The 17954-nt window shown below is 33.9% G+C and overlaps 1 protein-coding gene and 1 long non-coding RNA gene across 3 annotated transcripts in view; one reads left to right on the forward strand and one right to left on the reverse strand.

Moving 5' to 3' along the window:
* Positions 1–226, reverse strand: part of ADAM29 (ADAM metallopeptidase domain 29) — a 60213-nt gene extending 59987 nt beyond the window's left edge. The window contains exon 1 of the mRNA XM_009207892.2: positions 129–226. The gene's annotated coding sequence lies outside the window, so the exon portion shown is untranslated. The remainder of the gene's footprint in view (positions 1–128) is intronic.
* A 53-nt stretch (positions 227–279) lies between these two features.
* The window catches only part of LOC103884794, a 29859-nt gene continuing 12184 nt past the window's right edge, over positions 280–17954 (forward strand). The window contains exons 1-4 of one of the 2 annotated variants that reach the window (XR_001903061.3): positions 280–329; positions 1014–1311; positions 8858–9058; positions 16773–16888. This is a non-coding gene — a long non-coding RNA (uncharacterized LOC103884794). Of the gene's footprint in view, positions 373–1013; positions 1312–8857; positions 9059–16772; positions 16889–17954 lie in introns of both variants that reach the window. The other variant, XR_647560.4, reaches the window with a different exon arrangement.

Consider the following 17954-nt stretch of genomic DNA (forward strand, 5'->3'; position numbering starts at 1 on the left):
GAAACTGATAGGTTCAGCCTAAATAGTATTACAAAATCAGCTTAATCTATGCCCAGAAGCATGACTACTTCTTTGACCTTCAATTTGTGTAAAGAGTACAGGTAAGGCAAAGTTTAAATAGCTATAACCTGCTTGTGATCGAGGGCATCCTCAGGAAATGTGCAGGAACAGGCCATCAGGAGAGCTTTTATTTTACAGGAGATACTCACACCACCCCATTTGGTTAGTGGATGTGATGTCACAAAGGAGGAAAGAATGTTTCTCAATTAAGAATGTGAGGGCGACAGTTATGTGCTGGGGCATGCAAAGTGTTTGAGGGTTATTTAGAGGTACCTGGCACCTGATAGTTATTCAGTCCCAAGGAGAAGTCGGGTAACAATGTCAAGATGTATGACAGATGTCACAGGGCCTATCAACCAAAATGTTGACATTTTTTTCTTTAATAATTAGAGAACGTTGCCTTTATTCAATGAAGGGACATTGAGCTCTTTATTACCCCTTGCAGAAATTTCATTAATTACCCCATTTGTATTTGTTCCCTTTTGTTTCCTAGCTGAAAGAGTGAAATTATTTTTCCTATACTCTTTCAGTTTAAAGTGTATAAAACTGTCTTTTTCAAGAATAATCTAGGGTTTAACAACTATAGTGTTTTTACTTGAATCCCAAAGCAAACAGCATCTTTAGAAATTCTCAACATAGAGACCATTGTTGCAGTTGTTTTTTCATTTATTTTTAATTGTTTAATAATTAAATCTTTAAAGAATAGTTGCAAAGATTGTAGTGTTTTCATATATGCTTCATTTAGGTTCCCCTAATGTTAACATTTTGAATAACCGTGATACATTTATTAAAAGTAAAAATTACCATCAGTATAATACTATTAACTAAGTTACAGACTTCATTAGGATTTCCCTGTATTTTCCACTATCTTTTTTTTTTTGTTTTTTCATTTCCGGGATCCAGTCCAGGTTAATCAGATTACTAAGTCATCTTATCTCCTTCGTTTCCTCCAGTTTGTGACAGTTCCTCAGTTTTTCCTTGTTTTCATTACCAATACACTTTGGAAGGCATTTTGCAGAAAGACCCTCGATACAGGTTTCTGTGCTTTCTCGTAATGCAACGGAGGTATGGATTTTGTGAAGAATATCATTTAAAGCCTTTTTCTAATATATCAAGGAAACTTGACATCAACATGATTTATTATTAGAGATGGCTTGCTTTGACACCACGGTTAAGTTAGCGACTGATTGATTTCTCCACTAGAAAGCTGCCTTTTGTCTCTTTCCTGCGCTATTCATTAGAAGCTTCTTGGTAAGTCTAGTCCACCCTCAAGCTCCACCATGGGGAGAAGAGTGTCAAAGAATTTACAGGCATATGTTTAAACCATCATAGTACTTAATAAATATTTTGGGGAGATATTTTCAGGCTCTGAAAAAATCCTGTTGACTTATTTCTGCCATTCTTCTACGTTCACCATTTGTAAAGAAGCTTTTTTCTTTCTTCATCAATTAATTTATTTGATTATTTGTATCAGTATGGACACGTGTTTATTTCATCTAACGGGTAGTAATTCAATAATAACATTGCTTCTTTTGTTACTCAAGTTGTTCTAGGGTTGCCTTTGGGAGACTTTTGAAGTTTCAGGTTAACTCTTGGATTACTTTGACATGCCCTATGTATTTATCTATATGTTTATTTATTTCTCAGCCCTTGCTTGTTTTCTAGCACTACAGGATGCTCCAGAATCGTTTGTATTTTTCCCACTCCAGCCCTAGGATCAGTCATTTCTCCAAATATGACCAAAGAAATCAGTCATTCCTCTAAATATGATTGCAGAATCATATATAGAATCCATGATATAAGCCATAGTGGTGCTCATTGCTATAGAACTCTTATTGCTTATTTACTTTTTCTGGAAAGAGAAAGTTACATGTATATATGCACACATATCTATATGTATTTCTATATTTACTTATATTTATACATTTTAAAATAAGCAAGAACTCAATCTTTTATTTCCAGTTCTAAGTCATCACCACAGGGGTCATTCTAGCCTCTCCTAATTGCTCATTTGTAATTCCCTTTTTCGATATAAAGAATTTGGTCCCCACTCCATTCCATGTAGTGAACTATTTACATTTTGTTTACTTACTTGTACAACTTTAGGAGTTGTATTTACAGAATGGCTATATTTACCCTGTGAGATCAAAATTACCAGCTAAAATAAAGTGCTTATGTAAAGTTCTTTCTGTCTTTAATTTTATGATCTAGTCAAAACATTGTTCTCAACGTTATTGTGAACTCTTTCTTGTTTCCCTCACAGACTTCAGTGAGATTAAATCCTATACTTAGATTTATTTGGCGCAGTCTTCATTTCATCCTTGGATTTCAAAAGCTTAGTTTTTATTTTACTATGAGTACATTTAATTTACTATTTTGTATGGTTTCTGAAATTTTGAAAAATGCATCGTGTCATGTGTACATCACTGCAGAACCATATAAGACAGCTGCATCACTCTAAATTTCCATTGTGTGCTCTCTAGTGATCAAAACTAAATGTCCTGATCAACAACTGATTTTTTTTTTCTTCAGTTAGCAAAATGTCATATAAATGAAATTATACATTATACAGCCCTTTGGGTCTTGCTGCTTTCATTTGGCAAAATGAAATCAAGATTTCTTCATATTGTTGTATGAATCAGCAGTTTCTTTTTTAGTGCTGAGTAATGTTTCTTTGTATAGGTATATTGCAGCATGTCAATCTACTAATATATTAAAGGGAATCCTGTTTATTTTCGGTTTGTGGTGATTATAAAGCTTTTATTAAAATTTGCATACAGGTTTCAGGTTTTGTGCGCACAGGGTTTTACTAATTCATGTAGGTTAAAAACTATACGTGATATTGTTGGTTCACATGGTGAAGATATGTTTAACTTTTTGAGAAACTGTCAGTTGCCAAAGAGACTGTACATACTATTTAGCAGTCCCACTAGCAGTGAAGGAGAGTTTCTGTTTCCTGCATCCTCACCAGCATTTGCTATTATCAATTTTTGTATGTTTGTTTTGTTCTATTTTGTTTTTGCCATTCTGATATGTGTGTAGAGGTAATTCAATATGGTTTTGATTGTCATCTGTTTATTTTTTTTCCCAAAATGTTTGAGATCTTTCCTGTCTTGATTAGGTAGTTTGTTCTTATGATTGTTAAATGATAAATGTTCTCTGCATTTCTGGATACAAGTTCTTTATCTCTAATGTAATTTGCAAATATTTTCTACCAGTCTGTTGTTTGTATTTTCATTTTCATTAGAATATATGTTGAAGAGCAAAATGTTTTAATTTTGATAAACTCTATTTATCAAACATAAAGGAAAACTGTATTTATAAAACATATGGCTCATGCTTTTGCACCATATCTAAGAATTCATTACTAAGGTTATGCAATCTTCCTTCTCCTAGAACTTTTATAGTTTATGTTTCTATTTGGGTCTATAATCCATTTTGAATTAATTTTTATATTAGGCATGAAGTGTTTGCCAAGGTGTCATTTATTTATTTTGCATATGGATGTTCAATTGCTTCAGTACCATTTGCTAAAAAGACTGTGCTTTTCTATTTCTATTTTTGTGAGAAATCTGCTGGCTACATTTTGTGGGACTATTTCTAAGATATTTATTCTGCTCCACTGGTTTATGACTTGATCCTTTCATTAACATTATAGTCTTGAATGCTGTAGTTTTAGAATAGTATTATAATGTAGTAGTGTCAGATCTCCCCCACACACATTTTTTTCCTTATAAAAATGGTTCATTAATCTGGTTCCTTTGCCTTTCCATATACATTTTGAATCTGTTGTCAATATTTACAGAAGTTAGTTGGGATTTTTGTTGAGATAAAAAACAGTTTGGTAAGAATTGACATCTCAAATATTAAGTGTTTCAAACACTTAATGAATCCTGTGTAGCTTTCCATTTATTTAGATTGTCTTTGATTTTTTTCCATCAGGTTTATTTCCTTTACAGCATACAGATTCTCCACACGTTCTGTTATATTTAATTACACCAAAGCATTTCATTTTAAGTGCTACTATAGATTATATAACCCCCATACCAGCTACCTTAAGATTCTCTCTCTCTCTCTCATGTGTGCGTGTGTGTGTGTGTGTGTGTGTGTGTGTGTGCGCTTCTTTGGTTGCTCACTTGCTTGGTCTTCAAGAGTTTGAATATGATATATGTAGATGTGTTTTCTTGGAATTTGTCCTGCTTGTTGTTCTCTCAGCTCTTTGGATCTGTGGATTGGTGTCTGTCACTAATATCAGAAAATTCTTAGGCACATTTTAAAAAATATTTATTCTGCTCATTATTTCTTCTCCCTTTGATATTCAAATTACACTAGTGTTAGACCAGATGATATTTCGTCATAGCTTTTTGTTGCTCTGCTCTCTTTTTCCCACTCCTTTATCTCTTTACATTTATTTGTGGGAATCTCTATTGACCATTCTAGAAATCCACTGATCATTTTCCTCAGGCTGGGTTGATTTTACAGGAATACCTCACGTTATTAGGATTTGCTTTCTTAAACTTTACCAATATTTCATTTTTTATAAATAGAAGATTTGTGATAACCATCTATTGAGCAAGTCTCTCAGCATCATTTTTCCAAGAGTATGTGCTCACTTCACATCTCTGTGTCGCATTTTTGTAATTCTTGCAATATTTCAAACTTTTTCATTATTATTATATCTGTTATGGCAACCTGTGATCAGTGATTTTTCATGTTACTGTTGTAATTGTTTTGGGGCATTACAAACTAAGCCCATATTAGATGGTAAACTTAATTGGTAAATGTGAGTTCTAACTACTCCACCAACCAGCCACTTCCCTGTCTCTCTTCCTCTCTTCAGGCTTCCCTATTCCCTGAGACACAATATTGAAATGAGGCCAATTACTAACCCTATAATGGTCTCTGAATGTGAAAGTAAAAGGAAGAATCACATGTCTCTCACTTTAAATCAAAAACTAGAAATGATTAAGCTAAGTAAGAATGTACCATTCAGGACATAGGCATGGGCAAAGACTTCATGTCTAAAACACCAAAAGCAACGGCAGCAAAAGCCAAAATTGACAAATGGGATCTAATTAAACTAAAGAGCTTGTGCACAGCAAAAGAAACTACCATCAGAGTGAACAGGCAACCTATAGAATGGGAGAAAATTTTTCCAATCTACTCATCTGACAAAGGGCTAATATCCAGAACCTACAAAGAACTCAAACAAATTTACAAGAAAAAAACAAACAACCCCATCAAAAAGTGGGCAAAGGATATGAACAGACATTTCTCAAAAGAAGACATTCATATAGCCAACAGACACATGAAAAAATGCTCATCATCACTGGCCATCAGAGAAATGCAAATCAAAACCACAATGAGATACCATCTCACACCAGTTAGAATGGCGATCATTAAAAAGTCAGGAAACAACAGCTGCTTGAGAGGCTGTGGAGAAATAGGAACACTTTTACACTGTTGGTGGGATTGTAAACTAGTTCAACCATTATGGAAAACAGTATGGAGATTCCTCAAGGATCTAGAACTAGATGTACCATACGACCCAGCCATCCCATTACTGGGTATATACCCAAAGGATTATAAATCATGCTGCTATAAAGACACATGCACACGTATGTTTATTGCAGCACTATTCACAATAGCAAAGACTTGGAATCAACCCAAATGTCCATCAGTGACAGACTGGATTAAGAAAATGTGGCACATATACACCATGGAATACTATGCAGCCATAAAAAAGGATGAGTTTGTGTCCTTTGTAGGGACATGGATGCAGCTGGAAACCATCATTCTTAGCAAACTATCGCAAGAACAGAAAACCAAACACCGCATGTTCTCACTCATAGGTGGGAACTGAACAATGAGATCACTTGGACTCGGGAAGGGGAACATCACACACCGGGGCCTATCATGGGGAGTGGGGAGTGGGGAGGGATTGCATTGGGAGTTATACCTGATGTAAATGACGAGTTGATGGGTGCTGACGAGTTGATGGGTGCAGCACAGCAACATGGCACAAGTATACATATGTAACAAACCTGCACATTATGCACATGTACCCTAGAACTTAAAGTATAATAATAATAATAAATAAATTATTTAAAAAAAAAGAAAGGCATGATGAAAGCCAAGATCAACCAAAAGCTAGGCCTTTTACATCAAACATATAATCAAATTGTGAATTCAAAGGAAAAGTTCTTGAAGAAAGTTAAAGTGCTGCTCCAAAGAACACAGAAATAATAAGAAAACCAGCAGTATTATTGCTGACATGGAGAATATTTTTATCATATGTATAGATCAAAACAGCCACAACATTTCCTTAAGCCAAAGCCAAATCCAGAAGAAGGCTCTAACTCTTTTCAATTCTATGAAGGCTGAGAGAGGTGAGGAAGATGGAGAAGAACAGTTTGAAGCTAGCGAAGGTTTATTCGTGAGATTTAAGGAAAGAAGCCATCTCCATAACATGAAATGACAAGGTGAAGCCTCAAGTACTGATGTAGAGTCTATAACAAGTTACCCAGAATATTTCACTAAGATCACTGATGAAGGTGGCTACAGTAAACAGCAGATTTTTAATGTAGACAAAATGCCTTGTATTAGAAAAGGATGCCATCTAAAACTTCAACACAAGAGAAGAGATGGCAATGCCTGGTTTTAAATCTTTCAAGGATAGGATGGGTTACTTGATAGAAGCTACCATACCTGGTTATCTTAAGTTGAATCCAATGTTCATTTACTATTCTGAAAATCCTAGAACCCTTATACATAGTAAATCTACTCTGTCTGTGCTCTATCAAAGCAAAAAAACAGCATGAATGACAGTACTTCTATTTATAATATGTGTTACTTAATATTTCAAGCCCACTGTTGAAACCTACTACTCAGAAGAAAAAAATTCCATCAAAATATTAGTGTTCATTGACAATGCACTTAGTCACCCAAGAGCTGTGATGGAGATGTACAAGATTAATTTTGTTTTTCAGCCTGTTAACACAACATCCACTCTACAGTCCATGGATCAATGAGGAATTTTGACTTTCAATTCCTGTTATGTAAGAGACACATTTCATAAGGCTAGAGCCATCCATTGTGATTCCTCTGAAATATATTTCTTTCAAAGTCAATTGAAAATCTTCTGGAAAAGATTCAGCATTTTAGATGTCATTAAGAACGTTTGTCAAAATATCAATGCTAACCAGAGTTCAGAAGTTGATTCCAACCTTCATGGGTGACATTGAAGAGTTTAATACTTCAGTGGAAGAAGTAACTACAGATGTGGTGGAAATAGCAAGATAACAAGAATTAGAAGTGAAGCCTGAAGATGTGACTGAATTGCTGAAATCTCGTAATAAACCTTGAACAGATAAGGATTTTCTTCTTCTGGATGAACCAAAAAAAAGTAATTTCTTGAGATGAAATCTTCTCTCTGTGAAGATGCTGTGACATTATTGAAATGACAAGCAATGGTTTAGAATATTGCATAAAGTTAGTTGATAAAGCAGCAGCAGGAGTTGACAAGATTGATTCCAGTTTGGAAAGAAGTTCTATTGTGGGTAAAATGTTATCAAAGAGCATCATGCACTACAGAGAAATCTTTCATGAAATCAAGAGTAAATCAATGTGGCAAAGTTTACTGTTGTCTTGTTTTTTAACAAATTGCTACAGCCACCCCAACCTTCAGTAACTACCACCCTATTCTGTTAGCAGCCATCAACATTGAGGCAAGATCCTCCACTAGTAAAAAGATTATGACTTGCTTAAGACTCAAAAGATCAATAGTATATTTTAGCAACAAAGTATTTTCAAATTAAAGTATGTACAGTGTCCCTTTTAGACATATGCTATTGCACAATTCATATACTACAGTGTAGTGTAAATATAACATTTATATGGGAAACAAAAAATTATGTTACTAACTTTATTGCAATATTCATTTTATTGTAGTGGTCTGGAACTGAACCCACAATATCTCCAAAGTTTGCCTATACTACTGAGCCTGTCAAAGATGGGCTTCTTTATATCCATTATGATATTTTCAATTTCTAGTATTTCAATTTTTTTCTTATAGTTTCAATTTCTCTGCTAAATTTCTATATAATCTTCCATATTTTCTACATTTTCCATTAACCTTTAAAATATTAATTACAGTTATTTTTAATTATTATAATCTTAACATATGTATAATATTTGAGACTGGTTTTGATGATTATGTTTTCTCTGCAGGCTTTGTTTTTGAAAGGTAGTCCTGTTGTGTAGGACAGTAGATACTATGGTTTTATGCTTTTTTATGCTTGAAAATGAATATACCTTACCTGTTGCTAGGCCTTATTTTGTTACGTTTAATCTAGTTGAGAGTTGAAATGGGTTGACACTTGTTGTTGACACCAAAACTTTCAACTTCTTCTAGTGATAACCTAAGTTCATATCATTGACTAATTTACTGAAGGCTTTTTTCTGTATAAATGTTTCCTGATGGACTTTGTTCCCTCACTGACTTTAGATCTCCACTTTGTGCTGCTCACAAGAAAGGATTATTTCTCTCTTGCTGCTCTCCCAGCTATATTCCATTGTTATTTTCACGGGCATCTTGAGAGTATTTTGTTTGGGAGGAAATGAGGGGGAGTCATTCTCTGAAGTTTTCTTTGAGTCGTAGTCCTAGGCAGGTACTACAAACATGAGTACCAGGTTAAAGGCCTTCACAGATATCCCTGCCCCACTTCCAGACATAATGATTGGCTAAATATTCTCCGCTTCCCTAAGAAGTAACATTTTCTTCTTGTTCTCTTCCCAGAGTTGCTGGGGATTTCCATATGTGTCCTCAGGCCACAGATTTTGAAGACTTCTGCTTTGCCTATGAAGCCTTTTTATCATTAGCAGAGGTGGGGAAGATGAGACTGGGCAGATGAGACTGACACCGGGCCGGGGAAGTGTTACTCACCGTCCAGCCAGCACCATGAGGGAGGCTTTCTCAGTATTCTCAGCAGTATTCCCTGTGAGTACCTGGTGTGGTTGCTAGAGGAAAACCTTGCAAGAGGGTACAAACCTAACATTTGCCAGTGTCTTGTTGTGGCTTCCAATTTTCATGCTTAACTACACTCAGACATTAGCATTTAGTGAAAAACTTCTAATTGACTCTGCATACCAACTCAAATGACATTCGGCATCTTTTGTCTCAGGTAAACAAATTCCCGGATCTTGTTTGTTCCTTAGAGCACATTTGTCACTCTGGATTTACTTTTTTTGCCCTGCAACACTCGTTGTCTTATGGTAAAAGTAATCAATTTTTAAGCTTTTTTAAAAAACTGTTTTTTCTTATTGTGAAGGAGGGAGAAACACTATCCAGTTCTCTTTATCTCTTAAATGACATAAGAACCCAGAAGCTGACTTTTATGTAAATGTTTAACCATTGTGGTTGAAATAAATATAACGTATTTTCCAATTCTAGGTCTTAAATAAAGCCATTTTCTCTGGAAAGTCATCCTATCCACTAGCTGTGTAGAATCGTTAGGAGACTATAATAAATCATAGAGTAAATTAGGAAATAATGCTAAATTCTAAGTGTCTGTTTCCATTTTTGCATGATTATTGTAATCAGTTTTAAGAACAGAATGCTTATAAATCCAAATAATAACTCATCTTTTTATTAATTGTTTAAGTCATAACAATAATTTCAAAAGCAATAGGATAATTTTGCATATCAGTTTTATTTTTAATATTTGGTATTGGGTTATTTGTCAACAATGGCTCTCTGTATCAGGATATTAAGCTATATAATAAATAAAGGTATAAAATTAATAACACTATAATATTCACAGAGATTACCAACATAACCCAACCTGAATAATATATGTTCATACCAGAGGGGTAAATGTCATTGTAGGTTAAAATCATTGGCAAGACACTGAGAGATATTCCCAGATTCCACCAGTGAATCAAATTTATATATATACACGATAGATAGATAGATAGATAGATAGATAGAAATATCACTTTATGTTTTTCTGGGTCATTATATGGGTTATACTCAATTTGAACACATAGTAATCCAAATATGCTTATATTTCCCTTTTCTTACATAATTCAAAGTGCAAGAAATAGTCCCCAAAATACTAAACTTTGTCATTTCCATTCTCCACGTTGATTAGTCCACAAGCTTTTCTTAAAAATCTAAGAGACACCACGGGCACCATCAGGACTCATCTGCCCCACCCAGAGGCCAGGAGATCCACCCACACATACCACTGCAGACACCACTGGTACCAGCATATCCATGTCATGTACCAGTGGAATGGCACATCTGCCTCATTGTGAACACCTCTAGCATCCATGTACCCCATTTAGAGTTCTAGGAACTGGTCCATTCACCCCACTGTGAACACTGCTAATGCCATGTGCCCCACTCAGAGGCCTAGGGACTAAGATGCCTCCCCTACTGTGGACACAACTGGCACTAATGTTACCTTCTCAGGTGGCTGAAGTCTGATCTGCTATTGCCACCACTGGTACCCATGGATCCCACTAGGACCTGAAGACTGGCCCATCCAGGGCCAGAAGTCACCAGTGCTGATGCCCCCTTCACATCATCTTGGGGCCTGAGGACTGGTCTGTTCCATTCCCCAATCCCCAGCAAACCCTCATTATAGCCTCCAAAAACAGTTGCAGCCTAAGCCACTTAGTAACTTGCAGACACCAATAATATTGATTACAGCAGAAGTAATCATATAGAGACTACACTAAAATGGTCATCCAGAATCAAAACCAAAGCATCCTACCCAACTAACAGAATAGATACATCTACAGGAGCAACACTTTTCATATGGAAACTACTCCATAAAACTAGAAGAAGGGACAGCTACATCAGATGTACAGACATCGACATTAGAATACAAGAAACATAAAAAAACAAGGAAACAAGACAACTCCAAAGGAGCACAATAGCTCTTTAGTTACAGGCCCCAAGAAAAGAAAATATGTAGGATACCTGAAAAGGAATTGAAAATAATAACCTTAAGGAAACTAGTGAGATACAGAAAATCATAGATAAATAATACAAAGAAATAAGGAAAAAAATTCATAATCTGAGAAATAATTCAACAGAAATATAGATGTCATTTAAAAGAACCAAACACACATTCTGGAACTAGAGAATTCAATGAATTATGTTTTTAAACAAAACAAGACCTTTAATAATACACTAAACCAAGTAGAAGAAAGAATTCCTGAACTTGAATATATAAATATATTCTTTTGAAATAATACAGTCAGACAAAAAAATAGAAAAAAAAGAATAAAAAAGGAAGAAAGCCTACATGACATATGGAATAACACCAAACAAACAAATATATGATTTTTGGGAGCTCCAGAAGGAGAAAAGATGAAAAAGAGGCATAGAAAATCTATTCAATTAAATAATAACTAAAATCTTTCCAAGTTCTACAAAAAATATTGACATCCAGATAAAGAAAGCTCAAAGATCCCCAAATATTATACGTCCTATAACAAAAATTATTCTCCCCAAGGCACATTTTAGTCAATCTGTCCAAAGTCAAAGACAAAGAAAGACTTCTAAAAATAGAAAAAATGTGAAGTCACATGGAATTCCCATAAGACTAACAGCAGATTTCTCAGCCAAAAACTCACACACCAGGAGAGAATGGAATGATATGTTCAAATTCTGAAACAACGAAACTATCAGTCAAGAATACTATTTCCAGCAAAGCTATACTTCAGAAATTTTTTATAAAAAATGTCTTTCCCAAACAAACAAAAATTGAGGAAATTTATCAAAAAATGGACTGGTCTTAAAATAAATGCTTAAGGGAGTCCTATACGTGGATGTAACAGGATAATATTTGCCATCAGGAAAATACACTGAAGTGCGTAACTCAAAAAAGAGCAGATGCACAAATGAGAAAGAGAAAAGAATCAAATGTTATCACTACCAGAATGCCACCAAGTCACAAAAATAAGCAATAGGAGAAGAAGAAAGGAAGAAAAGATATGCAAAATAATCAGAAAACAATTTACAAAATGACAGGAATATGTTCTTATCTATCAATAACAACCTGGAATATAAACACTTTAAATTTCTCAGTTGAAAGATTTAGACTGTTTAGATACATTTTAAAAAGACAAGACTCACCTGTATGCTGCCTACAGAAATTCACTTCACTCTAAAGGCATGCATAGCCTGAAAGTGAATGGTGGGAAAAGATAATTCAAGCAAATGGAAACCAAAAGCATACAGAAGTACCTATGTTTATATCATACAAAGTAGACTTTAAGTCTAAAATCACTTTAAAAAGATGCAAATAAGGTCATTATATAATGATAAAGGAATATATTCAGCAATTTCTAACAATTAGAAATATGTATGCACCAAATGGTAAAGTGTCCAGGTACCTATAGCAAATATCATTAGCGATAAAGAGAGAGACAGACCATAAAAAAGTAGCGACTTTAACACCCCACTTTCAGCATTGGACATGTTATCTAGACAAAATTAAAAAAAAACAAACAAACTTATACTGCACTGTAGGCCAAATAGAACTAACAGACATTTGCAGAACATTTTATCCAAAAGCTGCAGAATACACATTCTCATCAGTATATGAAACATTCTCCAGCATAGACCACATATTGGGCCATAAAAGTAGTCTCAACAAATAAAAAAAGTAGAAATTATGTCAAGTATTTCTTCTCACCACAATGGGATAACTAGAAACTGGTAATAAGAGGAACACTGGAAGCTGTACTAATGCATGGAAACTAAATAACATGCTCCTGAATGACCACTGGGTCAATGAAAAAATTAAAAAGAAAATTTAAAAATTTCATGAAACAAATGAAAAATGGAAACAAAACATTAAAATTTATGGGATGCAGCAAAAGCAGTACAATGAGGTAAGTTTGGAACAATAAATACCTACATCAAAACAGTAGAAAAACACCAAATAAACAACCTAACTATGTGCATCAAGGAACTAGAAAAGCAAGAATAAATCAAACCTAAAATTAGCAGAAGAAAATAAAAAATAAAGAGTGGAGAAGAACTAAATGAGATAGAGTCTCCAAAATAAAAAAAGATCCACAAAATGAAAAGTTGGGTTTTTGAAAAGAAAATGATATTGACAAACTATTCACTAGATTAAAAAAAAAAGAGATAATCCCCAAACAACTAAAATCAGAAACATAAAAGAGACATTACATCTAATACTACAAAAATACAAATGATCACTAGAGACTCCTATGAATATCTATACACCAATGAATTGAAAAACCTAGAGGCAATGGGCAAATTCCTGGAGTATAACCTACTAATATTGAACCACCAAGAAATAGAAAACTTGAATAGACCAATAGTAACAGGTAAGATTGAATCTGTAATAAAAAGCCTCTCAACAAAGAAAAGTCCAGCACTGAATGGTTTTGCTGCTGAATTCCACTAAATCTTTAAAGAATAACTAATATAAATCCTTCTCAAACGGTTTAAAAAATTTCAAGAGGAAGGAATTCTTCCTGACTCATTCTGTGATGCAAGTACTATCCACAAGCCAAAATCAAAGACACAACAAAGATTGAAAACACTATATAGGCCAACATCCCTGATGACCATAAGTGCAAATATCCTTAAAAATATACTAACAAACCAAATTTAACAACACATTAAAAAGATAATACACCATGATCAAGTAGGATTTATCTCAGGAATACAAGGTTGGTTCAACATATGCAAAACAGTAAATGTCATACACTGCATCAACAGAATAAAGGAAAATAAAACCTTACAATCATCTTACTAGAGTCAGAGAAAGCATTTGGTAAAAATCCCCATTGCTTCATAATAAAACTCTAAACAAACTCTATATAGAAGTAACATGCCACAAAACAATAGACAGCATTGTATTAGTCCATTCTCACACTGCTATAAAAAATAGCCAAGACTGAGTAATTTATAAAGGAAAGAGGTTTAATTGACTCACATTTTTCACATGGCTGGGAAGGCCTTAGGAAACTTAACAATCACGATGGAAGGGGAAGGAGGCATATCTTACATGGTGACAGGCAAGAGAAGAGTGAGCAAAGAAGGAACTTGCCAAACACTTATAAAATCATCAGATCTCGTGAGAACTCACTTTCATGAGAATGGCATGGAGGAAACTACCCCCATGATCCAATCACTTCTCACCAGTTTCTTCCCTCAACACCTAGGAATTACAATTCAAGATGAGATCTGGGTGGGGACACAAAGCCTAACCATATCAACCACATATAACAAACGCACAGCGAACATCGTACTACATGGGGAAGAATTGGAAGCCTTTCCTCTAAGATCTAGGAGAAGACAGGGATGCCCACTTTTGTCACTTTTGTTTTACATAATACTGGGAGTCAGCCAGAGCAATCAGGCAAAAGGAATAAATAAAGAGCATCCAGATTGGAAAGGAAGAAGTTAAATTGTCCTTGTTTGGAGAAGAAGCAATCTATGATCTTACATTTAGAAAAACATAGACTTTGCTGGAAAAAAAAAAAAAACAAACAAAACAAAACAAAACAAAACAAAACAAAACCCCTGTTAGAATTGATAAGCAAATTCAGTTAAGTTACAGGATACAAAATCAATGTACAAAAATCAGTAGCATTTCTACTTGAAAAAAAATAATCAAGCAGTTCATTTTACAATAGTTACAAAATATCTAGAAATAAATGTAACCAAAGAAATAAAATTTCTCTACAATAAAAACTATAAACCCCCGATGAAATAAATTGACAAGGACCCAAAAATGGGGGGATAATTTATGTTCATGGACTAGCAGAATTAGTATTGTTAAAATGTCAATATTTCTCAATGTGATCTACAGATTTAATGCAATCATTACCAAAATGTCAACGACAATCTTCCAGAAATAGGAAAAATTCTCCTAAAGTTTGCATGGAATGACAAAAGACTCCAAATAGCAGTCCTGAGAATAAAGAACAAAGCTGGAGGCATCACACTACTTGACTTCAAAATATACTACAAAACTACAGTAACCAAAACAGCATGGTACTGGCATAAAAACAGACACATCGACCAATGGAACAGAATAGAGACTAGTGGAACAGAAAAGAGAACACAGAAATAAATCTTTGTATTTATGGTTGACTCATTTCAGACTAAGTTGCCAAGAACATACATTGCAGAAAAGACAGTCTCTTCAATAAATGGGACTGGGAAACTGGATATGCACAGGCAGAAGAATGAAACTAGACCCCTCTCACCATATACAAAAATAAACTCAAAATGGATTAAATACTTAAATTTAAGACACAAAACTATGAAACTAATAGAAGAAAACTTAGGGGAAATGGTTCAGGACATTGGTGTGGGCAAAGAATTTTTGGGATAAGACCTAAAAAGCACAGGCCACAAAAGCAGAAATAGATAGATGGTATTACATCAACCTAAAACGTTTCTGCATAGCAAAGAAAACAATCATAGAGTGAGGAGACAACCTACAAAATGAGAAAAATATCTGCAAACTATCGATTCAACATGGGCTTAATAATCAAGATATATAAGGAGCTCAACCAATTCAGCAGAGAAAAAAAAAAATCCAATTTTAAAATGGGCAAATGATATCCACAGATATTTTTCAAAAGAAGACATACAAATGAGAAACAGGTATTTAAAAAATGCTCAACATTACTGATAATCATAAAAATGCAAATCGAAACTGCAATGAGATATCATGTCACCCCAGTAATAAGGACCATTATCAAATAGACAAAAAGTGACAGAAACTGGTAAAGATGTGGAAGAAGGGGAATTTTCACACACTATTTGTGAGACTATAAAGACTATGTAAAAACCTAAAAAAGAACTGCCATATGATTCAGTAATCCCACTGCTGGATATATACCAAAAAGAACAGAAATCAGTATATCAAAAAGCTATCTACACTGCCATGTTTATTACAGCGCTTTTCACAGTAGTCAAGACATGGAATGAACCTAAGTGTCCATCAGTCAATGAAGAGATAAAGTGTGGTATATAAACACACAATAAAACATTATTCAGTCATAAAAAATAATGAAATATTTTTGTTTTGGCAACATATATTTGCCTGGATGACAATATATTAAGTAAAATAAGCTAGGCATATAAACACATATATCATTCACACATATGTGAAGGCTTAAAAAAACATTGACTCATGGAGATAGAGAATAGAACGATGGTTACCACAGGCTGGGAACATGGGGGAAGGGGGATAGAGAGAGATTGGTTAATGGACACAAAAATACACTTAGATAGAAGGAATAATTTCTAGTGTTCAATAGCATAGTAGTATGTATATACTTCTTAATAATTTATTATATATTTTTAAATAGCTAGAAAAGAAGATTTGGCATATTTTCAACACAAGTAAAGGATACATTTTTGAGATGATGGTTATCTGAATTACTCTGGTTTGATTATTACACACTATATATGTATCAAAATATCACGTGTGCCCCATAAATATGTACAATTATTATATAACAATAAGAAAATTCACATGTAATATTTGGAATTTGTAGCCAAAATAAGCCTCAGAGAAACAGGAGTATTCGTGTGTGTGTGTGTGTGTGTGTGTGTTTGGGTGCGTGTGTGTGTGTGTGATATCACCTTCCTTAAATTATTGAAACACAAATATTAACTTTAAATGCTTTACTGTAACCAGGTCCTACATGAGGCACTTTATATATCCATCATCCTCCATCCCTGCAACAATCTTATGTTATCTGCTATCTTCATTTTTTACCTGTGAAGAAACTGAGGCTTGGAGCATTATAATATGTAAGTCAAAATCAAACTGAAGGGCAGAGACAGAGCTGAGTTTTTGAATTAAAATGTGGTTGAATAAAGTATTCCTTCTATTTCCAGTTTTTCACTCTATTCCACATAATTATCATCATATAATATGTTAATTGTATGTAGAAGAAATTCAACCACATAAAACAATGTACCTTTAAACAATAAGAGAGTTGGCCATATTTTCAAATGAGAACATAAAAGCATAAAAACTGAATTAGTTTATATATGTGTGATGATTGTAGATAATTTAATACTAGGTTGCTAGAACTAGCCTTTGATCTTTAGTCAGGGCTTTAAGAAATCCCTTAGCTACTAAACTATAACTAAAACTATGTAGACCACTAAAAGATAAGGGAATAAAAACATTCTGATAATACAAAAAGCTACTAAGGCTTATTTAATTTGTATTACAAATACAATGAATCACAGGTATGATACTTGGTGAGTTAGAATTGGACCACTTTTATTAATATCTACCTTAAGGAAGAATTGTTGCTCACTTAGCTAGTTATTTCTATAATGTGTGCCACCCAGTACCAAGCATAGGTTGTGGAACACAGTAGACTCCTAAAAATTATATTGAACTATGTAGCTGTTGAATTGTTTTGTTTTGCTTCTTAAAAATTAAAATCAGGAAATTACATAACTTCAATCTAAGTTTCAGTTGTGAATATAACTGAAACTTAGTAGATTACAATATAACCAAGCTGTACTAACCTATTTTTCCTTGACATCAGATTCTTTATGGGTTAATAAAACACTGTAAAATAAATCCATTTGTAGGAGATAAAAATATCAACTATACTTACAAAATGTTTCTTAATTAGGTACCAAGATTCCAGAAAGAACATAACATCAAATAAATGATCTACCTTTTTTGAAGAGCTTTTTCACTAAAAAAAAATAATATTAATATTAGTGTGCGGAGTCAAAAACATGTAGAATTCCAAAAGCATGACAAAATAACATAAAAATAGAACACAGTAGAAAAATATTTACAGGTCAGACCATTTCCAAGAAAATCCCAAAGCTACAGAAGTATTAGATT

Source organism: Papio anubis, chromosome 3 (assembly GCF_008728515.1).
Source record: "Papio anubis isolate 15944 chromosome 3, Panubis1.0, whole genome shotgun sequence".
Lineage (NCBI taxonomy): Eukaryota > Metazoa > Chordata > Mammalia > Primates > Cercopithecidae > Papio > Papio anubis.